Source organism: Emys orbicularis, chromosome 7 (assembly GCF_028017835.1).
Source record: "Emys orbicularis isolate rEmyOrb1 chromosome 7, rEmyOrb1.hap1, whole genome shotgun sequence".
Lineage (NCBI taxonomy): Eukaryota > Metazoa > Chordata > Testudines > Emydidae > Emys > Emys orbicularis.
The window spans coordinates 126,649,903-126,676,248 of NC_088689.1; the positions used below are offsets into that span (position 1 = coordinate 126,649,903).

General features: G+C 44.5%; 1 protein-coding gene and 1 pseudogene across 1 annotated transcript in view; both read right to left on the reverse strand.

Annotated features, from left to right (window-relative positions):
- Positions 1 to 26,346, reverse strand: part of SYNPR (synaptoporin) — a 190,819-nt gene that overhangs the window by 109,304 nt on the left and 55,169 nt on the right. The gene's annotated exons all lie outside the window — the stretch shown is intronic.
- LOC135881994 (5S ribosomal RNA) lies at positions 2,143 to 2,261 on the reverse strand (annotated as a pseudogene).

The window sequence follows — 26,346 nt, forward strand, 5'->3', positions numbered from 1 at the left end:
AGAGGAGGAGGGGGGGCCCCTTGGTTTGTCCCTCTCTTGAAAAACATTTCCGTCTGAGACTCAGGAGACAGTCTCTGTAGAAGGTTTCAGAGTAGCAGCCGTGTTAGTCTGTATCCGCAAAAAGAACAGGAGTACTTGTGGGACCTTAGAGACTAACAAATTTATTAGAGCATAAGCTTCCGTGGGCTACAGCCCACTTCTTCAGGTGCATCCGAAGAAGTGGGCTGTAGCCCACGAAAGCTTATGCTCTAATAAATTTGTTAGTCTCTAAGGTGCCACAAGTACTCCTGTTCTTTTTTCTCTGTAGAAGGATATTCCCTGCTGGGTTTTTTTTCTTCTCACCTGTTTGAACTTCCTTTGTTTCCCTCCCTGCTTGATGACTGTGTTTATTGCTTAAATGCAAATTAAGGTAAGCACACATTCCTTCCTGCATTTAGGACACACCTGACTTCTGCCTGAGCAGGGCAGTGGGGTTTGGAACATGTGTTAAACACGTCATACAGGGAAATCTTATCACTTCACATACAATGTTGCCACACATTACCAGGACAATACTGAAAAAAGCAAATGATGAGTTTTCAAATGATACAAGGCATCTTCTGCAGTGTAGTTGTTGCCATATCAGTCCCAGGACATTAGAGAGACCAGGTGAGTGAGGAAATATTGGACCAACTTCTGACCAATAAAAGCTATTATCACCTACCTTTAGTCTCAAGGCGTACATTGTTCAAAGATCATTACAATAGCCTGCAGGATGTGAACACTGGAGTGTATTTCCTCACAACTGTGGAGAAAGTTCCTGCCCTAACGAGCTTACAATCTAAATAGACAAGACAAAGGGTAGAAGAAAAGGAGGATTTATCATCCTCTGTTTTACAGATGGGGAACTGAGGCAAAGAGAGAAGCAGTTACTTGCCCAAGAATTGTACCCAGATGTCCTGAGTGCAAGCTCAGTACCTTAACTGCAAAACCATCCTTCCTCTCAAGAGAGGGAGCCACAGAAGGATAACAGCTCCAGCAAAGGGATTCTGAGGAGAAAATTAAACCCAGCAAGTTTTAAAACTGCTTTCAAATATTTGTGGTATCCACAAATGCATGTTGATGTGAATCTTGCCAGATTTGTTGCCATGTATATTTCATTTTAATACAGATAAACAAACATCACCTCCTTTCAAGGTCTGCAAAGGTGTGGAGAGTGGTATGGACTTCAGCTTCTCAGTAGCTTTGTGCAAACTGCAGTACCAAATGGCAATTTCATACAATCTCCCTGAATGGAAAACCAGAATGATGGTTAGGGAACTTTTCAGCAAACTCCTCTGAACAAGAAACAATTTTTTTGCATTCAAGGATTACAGAGGAATTGGCAGCACTGCTATTACAGATCAAGTTACAGCAATGTCTCACGTTTGTGCTATGAAAGTTGAGCGTTCCTTTTCTGTATCATCTGCAAACTCCTATACCAAAGAACTACAGTAACCGTTGCAGTTGTGTTGTTAAGTAGTTGTGGTTTTAACTGAAAGTTAAAATGTACTATACATGCACATGATGTATTGTTAATTATGACCAGGCTTGGCAGAAATTGATTTTTAAAAAATATACTTTCAATGGATATCAGTTTATGTTTAAGCATTTTTTCCTATTTTTATTAATTTAAATTTTCCCAGTTGACCAAAATTACGGTGGGGCACTTAGACAATAGGGGGCAGACAATCTTTTAATGACAGTAGATGCTGAGATTCAAGAAGTTTAAACTTTATAACTGTTAACACAAATTGTCAGCATCACATGTCAAAAATATACAAAGTAAATGTCCTTAAATCAAACTCCAATACGTTCAAACAGCATTTTTCTTACTTTGCCTACTAGTACATTTTGATTATCAGTGGAAATATTTGTGTCGGTTTGTGTGTGTACAGTGAAATCAAACATTTACTGATAATCTAATCTTTCCAAGCCTCATGACATCTGTGCACACTATGCAGAAATGTTTAAAACCTTCTATATGTCGAGAACTTCAACCCAACCCTGATGGAACCAGATTAAATGTGTCAGGTCTGGGTATGGTAGGATAGGAAAACAACCAGATCCACTCGGGTTTGGATCATTTCTCCTCCTGTCCTTGGTCTTTTGTGTGCTTAAAGCTGCCTACGGCACCTGGGATTCCCAGGCAGTCACCCATCCAAGTACTAGCCAGGCCCGGGACGGTTTACCTTCCGAGATCGGACGGGATCGGGGGCGTTCAGTCCGGTATGGCTGTCTCCTGTCCTTGGGGCTGGCACTAAGACTGTATACCCTGCTCCTGCCACCTCTGTGCTGTGTGTACACACACTGAGGTGAGTTGCAACACCTCTGCTCTGTAGCACACACAGCACAGCAGGGGGCAGTAGATAGCAGGAACAGGGTATGTAGCCACTGCAATGCCAACCCCATGGGCAGGAGGTGGCAGTGCTGACTCAGGTCGGGGTTGGGTTGGAAAACAACTGGACCCTCTCAAGTTTGGGTCTGGGTGGGTCAGGTCTAATAATTAGGCCAAGCAGACCTCTATTTTTAAGTGAAAATCCTACATGCTTCATAATGTGATATTAAAATAAACTAAATGGAAACAAATGTTGTCAGTCTTGGCCTACAAGCAAACCTCATGACCCACAAGAAAGCAGAGAAAGCTACTGAGGACTTGATGGACAGAATCAAGCAACTCCTTGGTTGGCCTTATATTTCTCCAAATGAAGGTCAAGAAAATAACACAGAAACCAGAAATCTTTCATTAATTATAAGTCAGGTCGTAAGGAAATACATCATGTTCATTGGCTTTAAAAAAAATCAAAATTAAAACTACCCCAGTTTTGACAAGAGTACCAACAATAGCTAACAAGACCACATGTATACATACATAGTAAAATGCCAGAAACTAAGGGTACGTCTATACTACCCGCCGGATCGGCGGGTAGTGTTCGATTTATCGCGTCTCGTCTGGACACGATAAATCGATCCGCTGATCGACGCTCGTACTCCACCTCGGCAGGAAGAGTAAGTGGAGTCGACGGGGGAGCCATGGCAGTCGACTTGTTGCCGTGAGGACGGCCAGGTAAGTCGAACTCAGATACTTCGACTTCAGCTATGCAAATAGCGTAGCTGAAGTTGCGTATCTTAGTTCGAACCCCCCCGCTACTGTAGCCCAGGCCTAAGTGGCAACATTATTGTAGTTTATCATTCTCTGAAGCTCACTTGTCACCTGAATATTCATAAGTGAATTTTCAAAGCATCAAGTGGGAAATTCATAGATTCAAGAACTGGAAGGGACCTCGAGAGGTCATCGAGTCCAGTCCCCTGCCCGCATGGCAGGTCCAAATACTGTCTAGACCATCCCTGATAGACATTTATCTAACCTACTCTTAAATATCTCCAGAGATGGAGATTCCACAACCTCCCTAGGCAATTTATTCCAGTGTTTAACCACCCTGACAGTTAGGAACTTTTTCCTAATGTCCAACCTAGACCTCCCTTGCTGCAGTTTAAGCCCATTGCTTCTTGTTCTATCCTTAGAGACTAAGGTGAACAAGTTTTCTCCCTCCTCCTTATGACACCCTTTTAGATACCTGAAAACTGCTATCATGTCCCCTCTCAGTCTTCTCTTTTCCAAACTAAACAAACCCAATTCTTTCAGCCTTCCTTCATAGGTCATGTTCTCAAGACCTTTAATCATTCTTGTTGCTCTTCTCTGGACTCTCTCCAATTTCTCCACATCTTTTTTGAAATGCGGTGCCCAGAACTGGACACAATACTCCAGCTGAGGCCTAACCAGAGCAGAGTAGAGCGGAAGAATGACTTCTCGTGTCTTGCTCACAACACACCTGTTAATACATCCCAGAATCATGTTTGCTTTTTTTGCAACAGCATCACACTGTTGACTCATATTTAGCTTGTGGTCCACTATAACCCCTAGATCCCTTTCTGCCGTACTCCTTCCTAGACAGTCTCTTCCCACTCTGTATGTGTGTAAATTACAAGTGTCCTGTTCATGTTAGCTGGATATCGGGGTAGAACTCCCCAAGATACCACTTTGATAACCCACCAGTCAAATGTTGTTAGTACAAAACACATTTTATGTGGCTCTTAACATAAAATGGTTTTAGAGGCTATGAAAATTGTGTTTTGAGTGTTTTTCTGATAAGCCAGGAGTTAATAGCTGCCCATATGGCACACAACATTTTTGATTAAGACACCTGCATGTACTGCATCTGAAAGGCATCTATGACCTCTGCTGGAATGTGGGAAAACTGCAACTTTCAAATGAAAAAAATATTTCGCCACAACCGATTAAAACACACGGCAGTTACTTTTGAAAGTCATTCCATCTAGATTTTTTCAAATAGTTACAGTGCCAGAGTGCAATGAAGTGAAGGTAGATTATCATTTGTGTCATTATATTGTGAAGGAGCCCAGTCATGGACCAGGATCCTATTGTGCTAGGCACTGCACAAACAAATAACAAAAAGGTCCCAAAGAGCTTACAATTTAAGTATGAGACAAAAGATGGATACAGACAGATGGGGGAGTACAAGGAAACAAGAAATGAGAATGGTAGGCAGTGGACGCTGCACACCAGCAACGTAACACTCGTGGAGTTCTTTTGTAGGCTTCACAGCAAAGGAGCCAAACTAAACGTCAACGTACAAAATTCACAACATTACATTCAACATGTGATGTGCTTAGGTGTAAGGGACAAGAATGATACTCCAGCCAGAGAAGTTAAAATAAATTTTCAGAGTAGGACTGGATGAGAGTTTTCCATCAAATGTCCTTTTTTAGAAGCATCGATTTGGGATTTTGCTGGAATGAACTCTCTGCAGAATTTTTTTTAAACACGAAAAATTGAAAATGCTCAAAACAAAACGGTTTGGGCAAAACCCAAACTAGTTCCATTGCGGTGCCTCATGCTTCCGTTTTCCTCAAGGGGAGAGCGCCTTGGCCAAACCATATCTCCTGCAATTTGCTACTCCCTCTCTCTATGAGAGGTACAGTCTAACCAGAGATACTGGTCTGTAGAGAATGACAGCTGGAGACATCCCAGGTACTACTCCCAGGATGCACTGCAGCAGCACTTCAGAATCAAAATATTTAGGATTTTGGCCAAAAAAATTGGGTATTTGAATAAGAAATCCACACATGAAAGACAGCTGTACCCCAAGCTACAGTTCAGTTTGAGACACTTTTTTCAGCGCTGGCTTTAACCCACTAGGAATCCAGCGTAAGAGCAAAGCAACTCAGAACACTTGGTAAATGACAACACTAGAGACCACAGGCACCGACTTCATCTGTTCCCAGGGAATGCTCGACCCCAACTCTGCCCCGGGCCCTACCCCCACTCCCACTCCTCTCCTTCCCCCAACCCCCCACCCTGCCTCTTCCCACCCCCACTCCACCCCTTCCCCCAAGCCCCCACCCCACCCTGCATCTTCCCACCCCCGCCCCTCCCCAGACCCCACCCCCACTCCACCCTTTCCCCCAAGCTCCCACCCCCTCCCCAGGCCCCGCCCCCACTCCACCCCTTCCCCCAAGCCCCCACCCCACCCTGCATCTTCCCACCCCCGCCCCTCCCCAGGCCCCGCCCCCACTCCACCCCGTCCCCCAAGCTCCCACCCTGCATCTTCCCACCCCCTCCCCAGCCTCTTCCTGCCCCTTCCCCCCAGCACCTCCTGCACACCATGGAACAGCTGATAATGGCAGGTGGGGGACGCTGGGAGGGAGGGGGAGGAGCTGATCGGCAGGGCCTCCAGTGGGTGGGAGGCGCTAGGGTGGAGAGGCAGGCGCTGAACCAGATCAGCCATGTGATAGGAGGGAACTTAGACTTTCCTGGTAACCCCTTACCCACTGGGACTCAAGGAGTACCTGTACACCTGGTCACACAGCACCGATCAGTTCCACACCATGTACTTCTGTAGAGCCCAGGGGCCGAGGCAGGCTAGGGGGCAGTCCCGAGCAGCAGTCAAGTGTGCACAGGTGGTCGGGTAGCCAGCCGGTTAACCCTTACCAGAGGCAGCCCAGGGCAACGGTTGGATTTTGCACAGGGGTCAGTAGCTGGAAGATCTATTCCAAGGGGCCAGGTTCAGTGGGCTGGGGAGGGGAGGTGACAAGACAGGGTCAGGTGATGCAGCAGGCGATCTAGGCAGCAAGCACTGGTATGTTGCTCAGACAGCTTCCTCTTCCTGCTTCAGTCTTTATATCGGCGAGGCATGCAGTGAGAGCACTGCCTGTCCATCCAATCAGGGGCCTGGGATGTGGCTGCTGTGGGCCCAGAGGCCTTTAGCATAAAGGCTGTTGGTTAAGGGCAGCAATTCAGTGCACCACCCTGGTGCAGCACCTGCCGACTTAGCAGGCCTGAGCTCAATACTGGGGTCCTGACAACAGCCTCCTTTCTGACTGCCTAGAGGGAGCAGATCTAAGAGGAGGCCTGCGTTTATTTAACACAATCGACCTAATGGCTTGGTACGTGATTAGCTGAAAGCCCAGCTCACACCCTGTGGCACACTGCCACAGCTGCGTACACTAGAGCCCCACTTTTAGAAGATCGAGGGCAGCTGGCTCTGCAAGATCCCAGCAGCCTTCAGCTCACTCCCTCCTTGGTCCAAAATGGCCTTAATTTATTTCCCTTCACGGTACCCTACAAGGCCCATTTGCTTTCTTTGGCTGTGAGGGAACGGGAAGGCTCTGGTGGGAGATCTTAAAAATGGTGGATCATTGTTGGCTGCTGTGGCTAATGAGCAAAGGGTTTTTAAAGGAGTGGTCTAGTTTATGCTTATACACACACACACACACACACACATACACACACACACACACTTAATAACCATCAAGGACCACCTATGGTGAGATGCCTTTAATGCATGTGTGTAGAGACTCCTAAATAAAATAACTTGGTATATTCCAAAACAGTGAAAACAATTCAAAGGTGGCTTGCCAGCCAGATGTGCCACCCTGATTTCATCAGCAGCACCTTGGGAAGTAGGCCCTACATTACAGCTAAGAGATGTAATTATAATACAACCTTAGGAATACGGGGTGGTTTAAGGAGTCAGAGAGCAAAGAGACTTGCCCTCCAACAGAAAGGATATTCTGCTATAGCAGAAGTGAGTCTCCTAAGTGAATCTGGAGTGTACTTAGAATGTCAATGAGAACTGTAGATCAGTCCATGCTCTCATATTCTTTTTATGTTGTATATTATTCTTCACTTAATTCTTGCACTTCATAATGAAAAAATAACATCTAGCTTGGCTTAGTGACCTAGCTGATGTCATGTGTTCCCTGCTGTTTGGGATAGCCACCCTGAAAGGGAACTTCAAGCTCTCATACATATGGTTGACATGAGGGAGAGGGGATTGCAGACGTCACATGCTCAGGATTAGATTTTCACAAGTGCTCGGCACCTAGAACTAGGGCCTGATTTTCAGAAGAACTCAGCTGCCATTTAGGCACCTAAAAGGCAGCCCAATTTTGGAAGCTGCTGAGTGCTGAATTCTTTGGAAAGAGCAAGTAGGGCCACAGAGTCCTTCTGAAAGTTCCAGCCTCAGCGTCTGGGATCAGCTTATAAGCACCTCACTGCCGGAGTATAGAAAATAGAGACATCTGATGACCTCCGAGAAGTCTGGCAGCGTGTGGCATGATGCAGCGATGACTATAAACATCAGAGAGGGAATTTAAAGAGCCCTGCTTAAAGCACCTCCATCCACTCATGTCTTAGGACCAGGAGGGTTTTGGTATGGACAGACACCTTCAGCAGAGCAAAAAGATAGAGAGCAAAGCTATTGGGAAGTTTCTTACCTTCATATAGTTCTTCTCTGATATATAAAACAAGGTTATTCACCAATCCTCCATCCACAGTATGTGTTCTCCCACATGCCACCACGTGGAAGGGCATATTAACTTGGTATATTCCAAGATAGACTCATCACATAGACTCATCACATGGTCATAATAGATCAACCCTTTATTGTCTATCATGAATTATTCTATATGTCCAGTGACTGATTTGGATAAACAATCAATTTGACCAACAAATTTCAAGTCTTTCTGTTCATAAATAGGATTGTGACCTTCTCCAATATACTCACCGTTCTAAATTACGGGCAGAATGATGAGTCCAGCAAATTATACTTGGCCTGTAACCTGTTCATGAGCATGCTGAGAACATATAATATTCCAAATCTGGGCTACTTTGGTTGGACACGAGGTCTGCAGTACATTTCTCTTCCCTAATTTGTTTTCTAAAAGCACAAAATTAAGACAACCTTCTGTGGGAATACTCCAAACATATGACACACAGTCCTCCTTGTGGAATATTGGGGTAGGTTATCACCTCAGCACAGTTTTTTGTTTTTTTGTTTAAAGTTACCTGTACCAATTGTCTTCTGACAGAGTAGGTCAGGCTCTCTTCCTTGTATTCCTTGAGATTTTCATGTTCAGTCTCATTACACTAATATTCTGTCTGAGTTGCCGAGGTTCCTCAAATGTCTCACATACGCTCCTGGTGTGCAGTTAGACCTCATCTCTCATGGTGTATTAGTATTACGTTCGCACCCATTGGCTCCCAACAAGTTTGGAGTCCCATTGTGCTGGGCGCTGGACAGAGAAAATCCCAGTACATCTCAAGTAGGAAATGTACTTGTTATCAACACTTAGTGATGCAACATGAAACTGCTCAGAATGGCTTATCCATTTTGGCCATGCTAATTTACCAGCGCAGAGAAACTTTTGGGAAGAGTTAGCTCCACTGCTCTTCAAAAGAAATGTCTGTTCCTTTACAAGCACTTTGTTTCAGTTTTTTTCTTCCTGGTCTGTTCCTTCAATGCAGCTTGGTGGGGAGCTTGGGGAATAGATGAGCGAGAGGAGGGGGGAAAGAATTGATGGCTCTCTGATGGGTGCTGCAATAGGAAAATGCAGTAAATGTGGGGGTTTCCTATCTTCTTCACACCTTCAATGTACCCCATGGGCTATGGCGTTGGTACACAGAATGAGATTTGTCCAATAGCAAAGACATCTTCACTATAAGCATCACTTGCAACATGCATCTTGCAATGCAGAAAGTGGGGTCTTTTTGTACTGTATTAAAATCCATTAAAACATCAACATTACTTCAAAGTCTGCAGGAGTATCTCCTAGCCTGCATACAGGAAAAACCTGAGGTTCTCAGATGCTGCTGTGTGGTAAGTGCAGAGGACGGCAATCTGATTTTGTAATGGGGGGGCATTACACTTCACACCACATTGCGTTTCTCCATATTCAAGTTCATTGTAAGTGGGGTTTTATGCACTGATTGATGCACACAAATGCTGCTTTGGTTACATACTTGGTCAGCTCTTTTATGATGAGAGGCTCACATTCACAATGCAGTCAATTCATCCCATTGATGACATCAAAATTATTTAGGGGGGAAAAAAAACATATTCCAAACTGAGAGACTTACATTATTCATATGTTCCTTCACTGTTTAAAGTGATTGCAAATGAAGCAAGAGCAAACAGAATGTCAGAGAAACAGATAAACCTCCTAATGGCCGACATCTGTGAAACACCCCTCAAATTAAGACTTTGAGTTTGGATCCATTTACATCATGGCAAAGTATGCAATTATGACTTAGCTGATTTCAGCACCAGCCTATAGCACATGGTTTTCAGAAGCAAAGGTTTCTTTCTTTGGAAGCTTTCCAGGGTCCTGATTCACCATTACAGACATCTGTAACGTATTAAACTGTGCATTTGTTATCCCCAAGCACTGAGAATAATGTCCTCTGTCTGACTAAACAGATCTCACTATTACTTCAAAAAACACTACAGAATAAATATTACATATCCAAACTCCGCATCCGAGCAGCAATAGCACTCCTAAGGGACCTGGATGGGTGAGTTTGCGGAGATATATGGGACCAGATTTTTAAAATATCTCAGCTCCCACTTAGCCCTTCCTCCCCCCAAAAATGGATAGATTTTCAGAAAACTCCAGCACATTGTCACAATGGAAACGGAACTCTTTAAAAATCTGGCCCTGTTTTCTGGGTGCCAAATATTTGAAATTCTGGTCCTTGGAGACTGATTCAGGCCTCAGATTTGTAATATTTTCTATATATCTTTCAAATTTACAGTTATGGACAACAGTAGGCTTTGCATGATGGATGTCTATATCGCAGGTTAGAAGATGCTCTTAGCAGTTTGCAATTGCTTTAAAGAGATGTTGCACAGATAATAATGATAGCTCAGGTATTTTCAGGTAATATACGACAATCTGTTAGCATGTGTAGCCCAGCCTAGGGAATGCATATACTTTTTAATGTGGCCAATAACTCAGTTTATGAGTGGATAACAGAATTCATCATTCACTGTAAATTTATCCGCCCTCTGCAGGGCTGGGATCGGAACCTATGGCTATAGGGGAACGGAGGGGGGCAATTGAATAAAAAACGCTAAACACATTCTCCATGTCAGAGAGCAGCCACGCCATAGCCAAACTGCATGTTAAAAGCATGCTGCAAGCGGTCCTCCCCTCCACCAGAACTTGGCAGAAAAATACCCAACACCCTTTTCATATTCACTTTGGGTGCATATCTCAATTAATCAGTTTACCAGCAGGCGCAATGGTGGAAACAGCGAATATTAACTGAATAGTGTAGATAGCAAGTTTCAAACTCAGAATCACTAGTATGTGCAGCAGATGCCTGATTCCCTTAGGAGTTGTGGAGCCATCAGCTGCTAGTGTATGCCTGCCCCCAGCTTGCTCCGCAAGCACCAGATTTCTGAGGAGAAATAACTCATTACCAAGAAAAGCCTGCCACCAAGAGCTGCTGCTCCCCAGTTCTGGCCCTATGCTTCCCCAGACCCACAGAGCCCCAAAATCAAAGGATTTGGAGTCATGAGAAGACATTGCTTCCTCCCTTCCGCTTGTTCATGGCGGTGTCTGCCACACGTTGGATCTCTCCCCACCATGTACAGGAGGGGAGCAGGAGGCCCTACAAATGGGCATTATTGGTCATTATTATTTGTATTGTGGCCAGGCTTGCTAGCACCTATCAGGATCAGGCCCTCCTTACGCTAGGTGCTGTACAAGTGCAGGAAACGACTTGTGCTGACAATCTAATCCAATTACGTCTACATTCTATTGTCGCTTACATTGACCATGTGTGTCATGGACATTACCATTTTAGGAGATTAGCAGGACACTGACAACAAAGATCAGAGGGGTAGCCGTGTTAGTCTGGATCTGTAAAAAGCAACAGAGAGTCCTGTGGCACCTTTAAGACTAACAGATGTATTGGAGCATAAGCTTTCGTGGGTGAATGCCCATGCATCCGACGAAGTGGGCATTCACCCACGAAAGCTTATGCTCCAATACATCTGTTAGTCTTAAAGGTGCCACAGGGCTCTCTGTTGCTTTTGACAACAAAGAGCCACTTTTACTCATACGTTACAGGCACTTTAAGCAAGGGGAATGGGAATGTCAGCCCATCTCCAATGTAACTGAAATGTCCTGTTGCCATTTCCATCTGCATTCCATTACAAACCAGGTCAGATTGAAACAAGGCACATGGTCAGAATTTTTAACAACGACCCTCGTGTATTTAAAGAAAAAATGCACTACCTGGGTTCCGCACTGTAATGCCTTTGAAGTGTGCAGTGTGGAAATATAACCTTCATACGTAAGAAACCATGAACAAAATGAGCGTTCCCCTTCTGAGTCCCCCCCTCAAGCCAACACTTTTAGCATCAACTGAGTCTGTTAAACTTTGGGGTTGTCCCAAAGAATCATCTCACTAACCTTCCCCCAAGCTCTCAGGGCAGCTCTGGGATAGTGGATGGACAGGAATTGTTTATATTGTGGTGAATGGTTGATCGGGCAACTTGTTTTTCCACAGGCCTGTTCAAAAGTGCTAAAAAAAACTGTCCTCATCTGGCTGTGCATTAGGAGAGCAAAAATATTTTACAGATTGCCACAATTCTTCCCTATTGTATTCTCCTTTAAAAAAAGATTCTGTACAAGCCGGGTGGGTTTGATTACTGACAGCATAAAAATCCCCAAGAGAGTCTATCAGAGTACGAATACTAAGACAAGTCAAATTCAAGGCCTACTCTTCTTGACTGTCTCTTTTCACCTCCAGGCAGCTACAAACATCTATAGACTCCCCACTCCCTTCCCAATTTTCTTTCCTTTGTGGCTAGAAAAATGTAAGCATCTTCAAAAGGTTACATAAGGCAATAAATATTCATTATACAAACATTTGCTTTTGCATGTTTTTTACATAAATACAAAATGTTTGTAGACAGGATTTTCACATTGAATATTCTTAACGACTGAGTGCTAGTCTCATTAGCATAATCCAGCTCTGCTGTGCACATGCAATACACATCAATCCACTTTACATATCAGATTCTGATAGGGTGAATTTCACCGCTGGGCAGTGGACTACCACAAGGCCTATGGACCATTTAAATCCCACTTGGGACCACAGGCACCTAAGTGGGACAGGATGTGGCCCCATCTACATAGGGCTGAATTTCATCACATGCGTGCATGGTTGTATGTGCTTTGAAAACAGACTTGATTGTAGGGGGAATCCAATCGTCTGTCAATAGTTTTGAGGTGTCTAGACACCTCAGCAGGGCCTATACAAGGGTGTGAATAGCACAAAATGAGATTTTTTTCCAGTTCTTTGTGTGTACTCCCCACAAAAATACGAGCAACTGAATTTTACCAATATGAGCGTCTGTACATCCACAATCACACACAGAGATAAATATAGAATGTTAATGTTCTGCCACTAAGTACTTCAACCCAGTATTCTCCATTCATTGGTGGGTGGGTGGGTGGGTCCGTTGTGTGTGTGTGTGTGTGTGAGTTTGTGACAGCCCCACATGAACAGGGTGTGTGAGGGTCTGGGGGGAAATGGGAGACATTAGAAACATTCTCCCAGTAAGTAATTTGTTTCAAATTATGCACTCAGCTCTAATCTCTGCATAGGTTGTGTTTTTATAGCTTCATTATTAAACCCCTCCCTCGTGTCTATTTAGGGTGACCAGATACCAAGTGTGAAAAATCAGGACACTTTTTTGGGGGAGGGAGATAGTTGTGTCTCTAAGACAAAGCCCCTAAGGTCGGGACATCTGGTCACCCTATGTACATAAGCATAGCTGGGGGAGGGGGGGGAAGTCTCCCATATATTCGATCCATGCAAAATCTGACATTAGTGTCTTCATATTGAGATATTAGACTTCAGGGCCCTGTCACTGCTTTTGGTATCAGTTTGCAGAGACATAGCTACAGAGCCTTTGTATTGCAGCACAAGGACAGTCCCTGAGGGGTTAGACACTGACAAGTGTAGCCGATCTTAGTGGATGAGCATGCTATTATTTTTAAGAGAGCTAATACCCCAATATCTCCCCCAGTAGAATTCATAATTCACCACTGAGGTAAATATAAGTGCGATTTATCTATGCCAGTATACCTCTGGTGTTAACATATCTGAGGTTAGATTCAACCCTGTGTAATTCTTCCTCACATGTCTTCTTTTACAGGAAAGACACTCAATGAGCAACTGGAGTGCTCATCTGAATTCAAACAACTAGGAACACGCATGGGCAATCTCAGATACATAATCTTTCCTATGCACACATTATAAATAATCATGCAGAAGTCAATATTCTGTTACTGCTACCTACCATTACCTAGCTCTCAAAACACACCAGGTTTTGCTTCTGCAAAACACTAGACAGAAATATCATTTACTTCATTTGATCCTCACCAGTAAACAATAATACATTTTGTGGAAGTGAATGCAAAGGGATCCATTAGCGAAACTGGGTCAACCAAAAAGTATACATGTTTTTCTGAAAGATAACTATTACAGGGCATTATATAGTCTTCCACCAGGTGTCACCAAATTCTTGAATAATATAGATCCAAGTTTTCCAGTGTGTCTTTACAGGAGCCAATATGTCAGGTTCTTATTTGCCACACAGACAAATAGCAAGCAATAAAAGAAACGTATCTAATTTAAGAAGTTGTTGGGGTTTCTTTTAAATAGTTTTCATTATTTGAGTGTCCAGAAAGTTACTTTATTGGCTGTTTATTTTGTTCATGCCCCATTACTCTGATTTTTCACCATTTATAAAAAGAATAAAAGAACCAATGCATTTGTTTTAGTTACCTCCCAGGGGCCTGAGGAAGCTCAGCTAATTGTTGGAACTCACTATGTCACAGGTTCTACGTAAGCGTAATGGAAAACAGAGCCCAAGTTTCATGGTTCTGACTGGAGTTAGTGTCCCCAAAGTTTCCCCATGCACTCATTGCCTATTTCCAAGTATTTTTGTTCTTGTTGTCAAGGCATGCCCTCCCCCCAAGATGTGAACACGCTAACCTCTTTCTTCAACCATACTTTTTATCTGGCTTGCCTCAAAACCCTCCTGTGAGATAGGCAAGAATTATTAGCCCTGCGTTACGGGGGAAACTGAGGCAGAGAGGTTACGGTTCAGATTTCCAAAGGGCCTCATTTTGGGTGCCCACTTTTAGAAGATTTTTCAGAGGTGCAGAACACCTACAGCCCCAGTTGTGAAAGTTGGGTCCTAAGTGTCTAAAGCCAGGCAGAAGACCCTCACCCACAAAGTTAAGGGGCACTTCAGAAAAATGTGTTGTCAAGTGACCTCAAATCTACACTGTGTGCATGGTCATTGCTACTTCCAGTACAAACCAAGCTTCAAACACAAAGAGTCAAGACAGCAACAGATGGGATTGCTGAATACCAGGAAAAGCAATGACCGGAAAAGAAAAAGTATCTATTGGATATTCTTCGATATTAGTCCACATGTGACCTTTCTAAAAACCAAGCCACAACATCAACTGACGAGAGGGTATTATTAGCCTCAGGGGTAACCTGCAAAGAAGGCAGTAGCAGAGGAGGTAAAATTTTCCAGTCTGTACTAGCACGGGGAGAAAAGACGAAGGGGTGTCATACATGAAAGAGGCCCCATGCAGGGCCGGCTCCAGGCACCAGCTTGCCAAGCAGGTGCTTGGGGCGGCCACTCCGGAGAGGGGCGGCACGTCCAGCTATTCGGCGGCAATTTGGCGGACGGTCCCTCACTCCCGCTCGGAGCGAAGGACCTTCCGCCGAATTGCTGCCGCAGATCACAATCGCAGCTTTTTTTTTTTTTGGCTGCTTGGGGCGGCCAAAACCCTGGAGCCGGCCCTAGCCCCATGGCACTAATTCTGGGCATGCTGCCATAGCACTAAATGCCTAAAGAGACAGCCACACGGAGACTATTTTGAAGATGATCAGTGAGGAAACATTTTTGCAGTATCCTGGCTCTGTCTTGTCAGATGAAAGATGCTCCCTGTAGGGGCTCAGAACTATTTGTTTGTTAAGTTCCGATCCAAGCTACCATGGATAAAAAAAAGTTTATCTGGGACTGTAACTTCTTTCCTGGTCAATAATCCCTAGGTTCCCTTGCTGGAGGGAGTGAAAACTTGCAGAACAGTTTGTGCTAGGACAAACCTGGGACACTGGAATATGCTATTTTTTTTTCTTTGAATAGAAATCCTGTCAGCCTCAAAGAAAATAGGCTTGTCACTCATCTCTTGAGCGAGAGTAAACTTCTTGCTTTGGCTAATACTGCCATATTTAGGCTTAGAAGGATTAGATTTTTATCAGTAAAGATCAGTAAAACTCAATTTCACTGTACACAAACAGACAAAATATTTCCACCCATAGAAATTTACTGATAGGCAAAAGAAAAATGCTGCTTGTTGAACTCACTGGAGTTTGATTTATGGATATTGACGTTGTATAATTTTGACATGTGATGTTGACAATTTGTATATTACGTTATAAAAAACTTTAACTTTTTGACTCTCAGCATCTACAGTTGTTAAATCATTGTCTCACCTCCCCTTTGTTTTAAACCCCCACCATCAATTTTGCACCACTGTGACATTTACATTTATAAAAAAAAAAAATGCTTCACATACATGATCCATGAAAATTATAAAATAAAAATCAAACTCTGCCAAGCCTAGCCATATTCTTTGCTATTGTTTACGTAACATACGAAGCTGCATTACTGGTGAAAGGCACTGGTAAGGTCAGGAGCAGTTCTGCCCACCCCACTTTAGAAGGCACACCCATGGATACTGGACATTTTTGCAGACCTAGCACGTAGATTAGGGTTACCATATTTCCACGATCAAAAAAGAGGACACGGGGGGGGAGCCCCGTCCTAGCCCCACCCCGCCCCCATCCACTCCCTCCCACTTCCCACCCCCTGACTGCCCCCCTCAGAACCGCCAACCCCCCCCCGCTTCTTGTCCCCTGACTGCCCCCTGCTGAGAACCCCCCACCCTAACTGCCCCCCTAGGACCCTACCTGTCCCCTGACTGCCCCGACCCTTATCCACTCGCATGGGTGGCAGGGTTGTAGAAATTTTGGTGGTGCCCAGAACCCGCCCCCCCGCACCTGCCTAAGGCTCTGGGAGGGGGGTTGGGTGGGGGGAGGAGGTCTGGGATGCAGGTCCTGGACTGGGGATTAGGGTGCAGGAGGGGTGCAGGGTGCAGGCTCTGGGATAGAGTTTGGGTGCTGGGTGCAGGCTCCGGGCTGGGGCAGGGAGTGGGTGTGCAGGAGGGGGTGAGGAGTGCAGGCTCTGGGATGGAGTTTGGGGGTGGGAGGCGGTGCAAAGGGAGGGGGTGCAGGCTTTGGGAGGGAGTTTGAGGGCAGGAAGGGTGTGTGGGAAGGGGGAGGGGGTTTGGGACGGAGTTTGGGGATAGGAGAGGGTGCAGGGGTGAGGGCTGTGGGTCTGAGGATGAGGGGTTCATGATGCAGGAGGGGGCTCATGGATGGGGCAGAGGATTAGGGTGCGGGGGGATGAGGGTTGGGAATGAGGGGTTTGGGGCGTTGGAGAGGCTCAGGGCTAGGGTGGAAGGGCAGGGTAAGGGCAGCCTGCCTTGCCATTAGTGGATGGGGGGCATTAGGACCCTGGGGCAGCAGACAGCAGTTGCTGCATGGAGCAGGGTAGGAATGTGCACAAGCAGGCAGGGGAGAGGGGCCCGCTGCTTTCTTTCAGCCAGGGACTGGGGGGGGGGACCCGCGGGGGGCGGACGCATGGAGGGGAGTTGGCAGGTGGAGGCCGGGGCCCACTCCAGGCAGGGCTGGGGGAGAGACCCAGCTCCAAATATTGCTGGAGCAGGGCCCCCAGCCCTGGATATTGCTGGAGCTCGGGCACCACAAAAGAATATAACCCGCCGTCCCCCCACCCCATATTCACACCCCCACCCCAGACAGGCCCATCCAACCGTCCCCCTGCTCCCTGACTGCCCCCCGGGACTCCCCTTACCATACCCATGCCGGCTCCACGTGTAGGCAAAACACGCTGCAGGTGGGGCTGTGTGTTGTTACACCGGGTGGCAGGCAGCGGGGGGGGGGGGGGGGAGCAGGGGAGGGGCTCTGGCTGCTGGAGGCTAATGGGAGCGATGCAATCAGGCCCAGCCGCCCAATCACCACGCCGCACTCTGCATGGAAGGGAGGGGAGGGAAGGGGTAAAAATCCCAGACCTTTTAACCTTGTTACCAATTCCTCCCAGATGGCTATTTAAAGACACAAAAGCCGGACATGTCCGGGGAAATACGGACGGATGGTAACCCTAATGTAGACAGTGAATTACTGAAACAGATATGAAACCAGAAATAACCTAACTAGGGGTCACTGCCTACAGAAATGCTTCCCTTTTGAGAAGCAAACTTCACCAGCATTCCCAAGCCCTCTGTGACAAGCTTAAATAAAATAAATTAATAGAGATATCCTATCTCCTAGAGCTGGCAGGGACCTGGTCATTGAGTCCAGCCCCCTGCCTTCACTAGCAGGACCAAGTACTGATTTTGCCCCAGATCCCTAAGTGGCCCCTACAAAGATTAAACTCACAACCCTGGGTTTAGCAGGCCAATGCTCAAACCACTGAGCTATCCCTTCCCCCCACCCATGCTACAAACCACACTACAAACTAAACACAAACTAAATTCTACACAAAGAGTCTTGAACATTTCTGCAATAGCTGTATGTACATATAAAAACTTCTGGAGATTTGTGTTGAATTAAATATGGAAATGAGTAATTCAGTCTGTGCAAGCAATAAAAACTTGCTCCGTATTCATTGTGAAGATGTTATGCAGGCTCAAAACATGAAACATGCTATCGGCATTTGTAATACAAACGTAGCTGAATTGTAGAAAACGTTGGGTGGGGGCGGGGTACCTGGAGCCTCGGGTTCCTGAATACCAGACTTTCCGACAGCCAGAAAGTCATAGACGGTGGTTTGTGAAGGTAGGAGAAGCGCGTTAGCTGAATGGTAGCAGTGGTATGGTAGTGATACAGATATCAACGGTTTCAGTTAATCTATCATTAGGTGTTGGAGTGTGCGGTCAGACAAAAGCGCGCAGTTACACTTGTTTCAGTCGACCTGCCGACTCGGGAATGTACTTAGGCTACTTTTACACTTGGAAGATTCTCTCACAAACCCATAAAGGGCTAGAAACATTTATTGTAATGAAACGTGAGACTCTGCTGCACCAAGTCTGTAGCAAGATGCGGATTCCACAGCAAACACCACTCCCCTGGTGCCAGGGACTAGCTGGCACCCTGACTTTGGCTGTGTCAACACGTGTGGATGAGGCGAGAATCTCCCAGATTCTGCCCCAGTCCTGGAACTGTTTGTGTGTGGGAGCACTGCTGGGCCTGCATGCAAACAATTACAGGATTGGGGCCTTGGTGCACACCAAGCATATAAATTATTAAACAATCTGCTCAGAGCAAATTTCTTCTCCAGATTCACATCTCAGCGTGTTCTACATGCATAAAACAAGGAAATAGGGGTTTCATCTCAATTGGGGCCTCTTGATCCTACTGGAATACAAATATAGATCATAGAATATTAGGGTTGGAAGAGACCTCAGGAGGTCATTTAGTCCAACCCCCTGCTCAAAGCAGGACCAATCCCCAACTAAATCATCCCAGCCAGGGCTTTGTCAAACCAAACCTTAAAAACCTCTAAAGATGGAGATTCCACCACCTCCCTAGGTAACCCATTCCTATCAACTCCTAAATCATATGGGGAGGGATAGCTCAGTGGTTTGAGCATTAGCCTGCTAAACCCAGGGTTGTAAACTCAATCCTTGAGGGGGCTACTTAGGAATCTGAGGCAAAATCAGTACTTGGTCCTGCTAGTGAAGGCAGGGGGCTGGACTCAATGACCTTTCAAGGTCCCTTCCAGTTCTAGGAGATAGGATAGGATGTTGTTTTATTGGTGCTGTGTCATGTCAAGCCAAGCACTGTGATAATATGCCCCTAAATCAAACAGCATTACAATGTTATTGTGTCAATCTAACAGACGACGACAATAAAGCAGCTTTAATATGTTAACAATTTGGAATCAGATTAATTTTGTATTAGACTAATAGTGTTGATTCTGATTAATCCAGATCAATTGCTCAGCTCCATTACTTCCGATTTTTTTTTAATTTGATCCATAGCCAGTGAGTGGAACATCCCACACTCCTAGGCTAGGTACTCACGAACCCTTTCAAATACTCAGGCTTGTGGATAAATTGAGCACAGCTTAGCCAGCCTGACTATACAATGCAAAACGAAACCCTCTAATCCGTACGATGAGATTTTTCACGCTGTATTAATATAGCGGACGCCACAGGAAGAGAAGCTGCATCTCTGCGGCAGGGTCCCGAAGCACTTTTCCACATGTGAAAACGCCAGCAAGTCTTAAATGGTTTAACACACCGAGGAACATTTTTAAACCATGCACCCAAATGACATCTGCAAAATACATGTCAGACTGCACAGGAGGCTGCTGTTGGGGATGTTTGCAAAAGTGCATGCTGCCAACTGGATGAATAACACCTCTTGCTCATTATCCGGTGCCTGCGTTGCCCTGTGATTTTGAACATCTGGCCTTGTGTACCCCACATCAATAGAGTGCTGTATGGCAAGACTTACACATGCACATCTCCTAACAAAGCTTAAAAATCAGCTCAAAACACAGGGTTGTCACAACACTGAGGTCTTTGAACTGGGTGATTATAGTTTCTCTTTATCTCCGGTCTCCACAATGTTTCTTCCAGCTGGAAGCTGTAGGCTTACCCTTAAGGGTAGAACACACATGGGAAAACAAAGAATCTTTTATCTTGTTACTGAACTAAGCTGGGATTTAATGTAGCCAGTAGTTAGCAAAGTCCAAGTTGTTCACACTCTATCGAAGTCAGGCTGGCAGCTCTACAACGAAGCCACAGTGGAGCAATGGCGCTCCAGGGGGGCAATTCCACACAGGCTTTGAAACCCAAAGCTGAAATGTTTAAGTTTGGGTGCCTACGGCTGGGCATCTGAAGCCATGTAAAAAGTCAATGGGCACTCGGCATCTCTCAGAGTCAGTCAGCCCACTTTTACGGATGTGGTTAAATACGGTGTACGCACCCCGGTCTGCAAATTAGGCCACATATACTACATATAACTATACTGAACAATACCGTGTTTTGCAATGTTAAACAGGAGCATGATTGTAAAACTGCAGAAGATATTTGACATAAAGGGCTGGGGGAGGTAAAAAACCAAGCTGTACATCAGTGGGAATATTGCATGCAGAAAGGACTACAGAGCTTGGAAGAAGAAAGTGTGGTCCAAGCTCAGAACAGGCTGGATCAGCTTCCATACCACACCACTGTAACTGGGGGAAAAACACAGGCCTATGATTAGGGGTGAGGTCTCCAATACTAGATGGTCCACAGCACAGAATCTGCAATGAAAGTTTCAAAGTCAGCTAAAGGAGTTAAGGGCCTAACACCCCCAGGCTTTCAGGGAGAGCTGGGCACCAAACCCACAGAGATGTTTTTGAAAATCCCACCCTTAGGGTTTGCCATATTCCATCCAACATACCTTTCCCTTCTTGCTTAGGCTGCTAATTTAGATAGCTTGGCAACAGTTTGAATTCATAGGTCCCTTTGGCGTCAATGCCGTTGCTTGAGCAGACTGGTTAAGCAATGTGATCTGGATCCCTTCCCCGAAGGCAATTCGTATCAGTGCCAAAAAGCTGCTCTAAGTTTTCCAATGGTCTAGGCATCCTAAGTCAGCGCCTAAACTGTATTGGTTGGGAAAAGCATTATACTATGACCTGAAATGATGCATCTTAGTAGAGCATTGGCTATTCACAAAGCTTCACTGTAAAGGCCAGAGATGTCAAAACATATTAATGTTTTTGAGCATTACAGATCAAAATGCTGAATAATTTGCTCCAAAAGGCAGCCCTAGACGTTATTTACCAACCGCAACTCCAATAGGATTTTCTGTTGAAATGCTAGACCTTCAGGAATTGTGCTACGTCTGCCTAGTTTAAAAACCAACAACAAGGGGTGTTCCTACTGAAACCCCCATTCTGGCCCACCTTTACAGTATAGATCAAGAAAATCTTGGATTTAAATTGATCCAGTCACCATTATTACTAACGTTAGGACAAAGGCCTGCCACCACACAAGTTGATTGCTTTCTGCAAAGCTTCTGATTTGTTCTGCTTAAATTTTGACATAGAAAAATGCCAGGGCAGGACCATGAAATCAGTGTGAACTACTTAGAAACACAGGGTGGAATTGTCAAAAGCATTTTTTGATTCCAAGTCACTTGAGCGCTTTCAAGTTGAAAGAGATGAGGTAAATCAAACTAAGAGCGTCCACACTCTTTGCACCAGATGTTAACCTTTTAAGCAAATTTTGAATTCAACTGGTGTAGCTCTGAATATGAACAAAGCCTGATGTTATTTTCTTAAGCCAAACCTTCATTCAGCCAGGATGAATAAACCGGTGGTAGTTTGGATTTCCATTTTCTGACTAGTTACATGTTTTGCTACTGATAAGACACCCTGCTACTAAGAAATACCCATTTATCAGTGTTTGCTGGAATACTTTAATTCATCGCATGCTTTCGGAGACCAATGTAGGGGTTCAGAATTCTGAACACCCTAGTCACATGACATTTTGCCATACAGCTGCTATTTATGGTGAACTGTTATCCTCAATACTGCACTGGGCCTTGAGCTAAGAAAGCATAAAATCCATTTCCACGCTGCTGATGGTGCCGGGAGAACAAAACCTCTGCTCCGAAGCATTGCAAGCAAAATGTCATGCAATGAACTGCCCGTGATGAAATGACATGGAGCTGATGGATTTTTAATGCTGCTAGTAACAAAGTTAAATAAAAAAAAATATTTTAAAAATGTTGGACGCTGCTGTCTTTTCAAAGGATGCAGCTCAGTAAATAAAAAGTCACATTTATCTGCTTTCTACGTAGACCACGCTAATTTTTTTTTGTTAAGCTTTCAGTAATATAGAGATCAGTATTTGAAATTTATACAACATGTGATGTTAAAGAGAAATTAAATCTCAAGCACTGTACAAGCCCATCTTAACATTAGATCTGTTGGAGTAAAGCACAGAAGAAACAAGCCATAAATCTCGTCATTTCTGCTGGTATTTACAATGTTCAATAGCAAATGACATGAAAACCATACTCACAGAAACTTACCTTCAAGAGCAGATTCAGTGGTATTTTATTAACATGGATTTGCTGTACGATTTAAAACCAAACATGAGACACATAAGTAACAGCCGTGCTGATAAGAGTACAGCAACCTATCCACGTTTGCATGGATTCTGACAGCTTAAGACAGTGTCCTCTAAGGGCTAAAGGTAAGATTTTGGCACAGAAACTTTTACTAAATTGCCTGACATGGGTGTGGGGAAATAAAAGACATGGAAAAGTCACCTAGGGGAGGGAGGAGGTTGAAAAGCGAGCCTGCCACACATTCCCCCCTCCCCTGCACTGGTGGCTCCTGTCCCACAGGGTCATGCCCAGCTCCCTGCTGAAGGTGTTGCAATCTGGAGCACAGGGTCACAGAAGAGGTGTAGATGCACCAAACCTGAGTGGCGCTGTGGACCCATGCACCAAATTTCAATGCCCCTCAGTTTGGTGGCCTAATCTAATGTGGCTTTTCACAGCCATTTCCAAGATTTCCCTGATTTTATTCTAATTCATGATTTCTGTGACCACTGTGACAGAGTTAAGGATCAGGGGGTAGCCGTGTTAGTCTGTATCCACAAAAACAACAAGGAGTCCGGTGGCACCTTAAAGACTAACAGATTTATTTGGGCATAAGCTTTCATGGGTAAAAACCTCACTTCTTCAGATGCATGGAGTGAAAATTACCTGTGACAGAGTTGTAGCTCTACTAATTGCTACTCATACCACCTGATTTATAAAAATTCAATTACAAAACTAATATTATAATAGTGCTATATATGGGTGGTTTACTATGAAAGTGGGGAACCTGAGGTGCTATTTATGAGCTGGGAATATTAACTACCTAAAGCAGGATTTTTAAAAGCGTCGAGCTAACTCTGCTTCCATTATTATTAATCATGTCTATTCCACTAGTGTCTAAGGACCAACCAAGAATACTACCGAAACTCCCTTTGATTTAAACAGGAAAAAGCTAAATGCTGAGCGCTTTTGTAAAGTCACACCCTGAAGCACTGCCAACCCTTCCGAGAACTGTTCGCAAATCCATGTGTGTTCAGAACATGATCACAAGGGTGGTGTCAGGCCCTGAAGTTACAAAAGATTCAGGATCCAGTTAACCCGATTTCCCCAGCGTTCATTTTGTGCTAAATTAAAAGCAGTGTTAGCATGAGAGACTGAAATTAAAAGTCAGCCCAGACAAGTTTCAACCTCTCCTTATTCCGGGCTCAACTTGCGACCCTTTATATTTGGGAACAGTCATGCAGGCTAAGGAAACTATGACATTGTTGGCATCACTGAAACTTGGTGGGATAATACACATGATTGGAATGTTGGTGTGGATGGATACAGCCTGCTCAGGAAGGATAGACAGGGGGAAAAGGGAGGAGGTGTTGCCTTATATATTAAAAATGTACACACTTGGACTGAGGTAGAGATGGACATAGGAGATGGAAGTGTTGAGAGTCTCTGGGTTAGGCTAAAAGGGGTAAAAAACAAGTGTGATGTCATGCTAGGAGTCTACTACAGGCCACCTAACCAGGTGGAAGAGGTGGATGAGGCTTTTTTTAAACAACTAACAAAATCATCCAAAGCCCAAGATTTGGTGGTGATGGGGGACTTCAACTATCCGGATATATGTTGGGAAAATAACACAGCGGGGCACAGACTATCCAACAAATTCTTGGACTGCATTGCAGACAACTTTTTATTTCAGAAGGTTGAAAAAGCTACTGGGGGGAAGCTGTTCTAGACTTGATTTTAACAAATAGGGAGGAACTCGTTGAGAATTTGAAAGTAGAAGGCAGCTTGGGTGAAAGTGATCATGAAATCATAGAGTTTGCAATTCTAAGGAAGGGTAGAAGGGAGAACAGCAAAATAGAGACAATGGATTTCAGGAAGGCGGATTTTGGTAAGCTCAGAGAGCTGATAGGTAAGGTCCCATGGGAATCAAGACTGAGGGGAAAAACAACTGAGGAGAGTTGGCAGTTTTTCAAAGGGACACTATTAAGGGCCCAAAAGCAAGCTATTCCGCTGGTTAGGAAAGATAGAAAATGTGGCAAAAGACCACCTTGGCTTAACCACGAGATCTTGCATGATCTAAAAAATAAAAAGGAGTCATACAAAAAATGGAAACTAGGACAGATTACAAAGGATGAATATAGGCAAACAACACAGGAATGCAGGGGCAAGATTAGAAAGGCAAAGGCACAAAATGAGCTCAAACTAGCTACGGGAATAAAGGGGAACAAGAAGACTTTTTATCAATACATTAGAAGGAAGAGGAAGACCAAAGACAGGGTAGGCCCACTGCTTAGTGAAGAGGGAGAAACAGTAACAGGAAACTTGGAAATGGCAGAGATGCTTAATGACTTCTTTGTTTCGGTCTTCACCGAGAAGTCTGAAGGAATGCCTAACATAGTGAATGCTAATGGGAAGGGGGTAGGTTTAGCAGATAAAATAAAAAAAGAACAAGTTAAAAATCACTTAGAAAAGTTAGATGCCTGCAAGTCACCAGGGCCTGATGAAATGCATCCTAGAATACTCAAGGAGCTAATAGAGGAGGTATCTGAGCCTCTAGCTATTATCTTTGGAAAATCATGGGAGACGGGAGAGATTCCAGAAGACTGGAAAAGGGCAAATATAGTGCCCATCTATAAAAAGGGAAATAAAAACAACCCAGGAAACTACAGACCAGTTAGTTTAACTTCTGTGCCAGGGAAGATAATGGAGCAAGTAATTAAGGAAATCATCTGCAAACACTTGGAAGGTGGTAAGGTGATAGGGAACAGCCAGCATGGATTTGTAAAGAACAAATCATGTCAAACCAATCTGAAAGCTTTCTTTGATAGGATAACGAGTCTTGTGGATAAGGGAGAAGCTGTGGATGTGGTATACCTAGACTTTAGTAAGGCATTTGATACGGTCTCGCATGATATTCTTATCGACAAACTAGGCAAATACAATTTAGATGGGGCTACTATAAAGTGGGTGCATAACTGGCTGGATAACCGTACTCAGAGAGTTGTTATTAATGGTTCCCAATCCTGCTGGAAAGGCATAACGAGTGGGGTTCCGCAGGGGTCTGTTTTGGGACCTGCTCTGTTCAATATCTTCATTAACGACTTAGATATTGGCATAGAAAGTACGCTTATTAAGTTTGCGGATGATACCAAACTGGGAGGGATTGCAACTGCTTTGGAGGACAGGGTCATAATTCAAAATGATCTGGACAAATTGGAGAAATGGTCTGAGTTAAACAGGATGAAGTTTAACAAAGACAAATGCAAAGTGCTCCACTTAGGAAGAAAAAAATCAGTTTCACACATACAGAATGGGAAGAGACTGTCTAGGAAGGAGTACGGCAGAAAGGGATCTAGGGGTTATAGTGGACCACAAGCTAAATATGAGTCAACAGTGTGATGCTGTTGCAAAAAAAGCAAACGTGATTCTGGGATGTATTAACAGGTGTGTTGTGAGCAAGACACGAGAAGTCATTCTTCCGCTCTACTCTGCTCTGGTTAGGCCTCAGCTGGAGTATTGTGTCCAGTTCTGGGCACCGCATTTCAAGAAAGATGTGGAGAAATTGGAAAGGGTCCAGAGAAGAGCAACAAGAATGATTAAAGGTCTTGAGAACATGACCTATGAAGGAAGGCTGAAAGAATTGGGTTTGTTTAGTTTGGAAAAGAGAAGACTGAGAGGGGACATGATAGCAGTTTTCAGGTATCTAAAAGGGTGTCATAAGGAGGAGGGAGAAA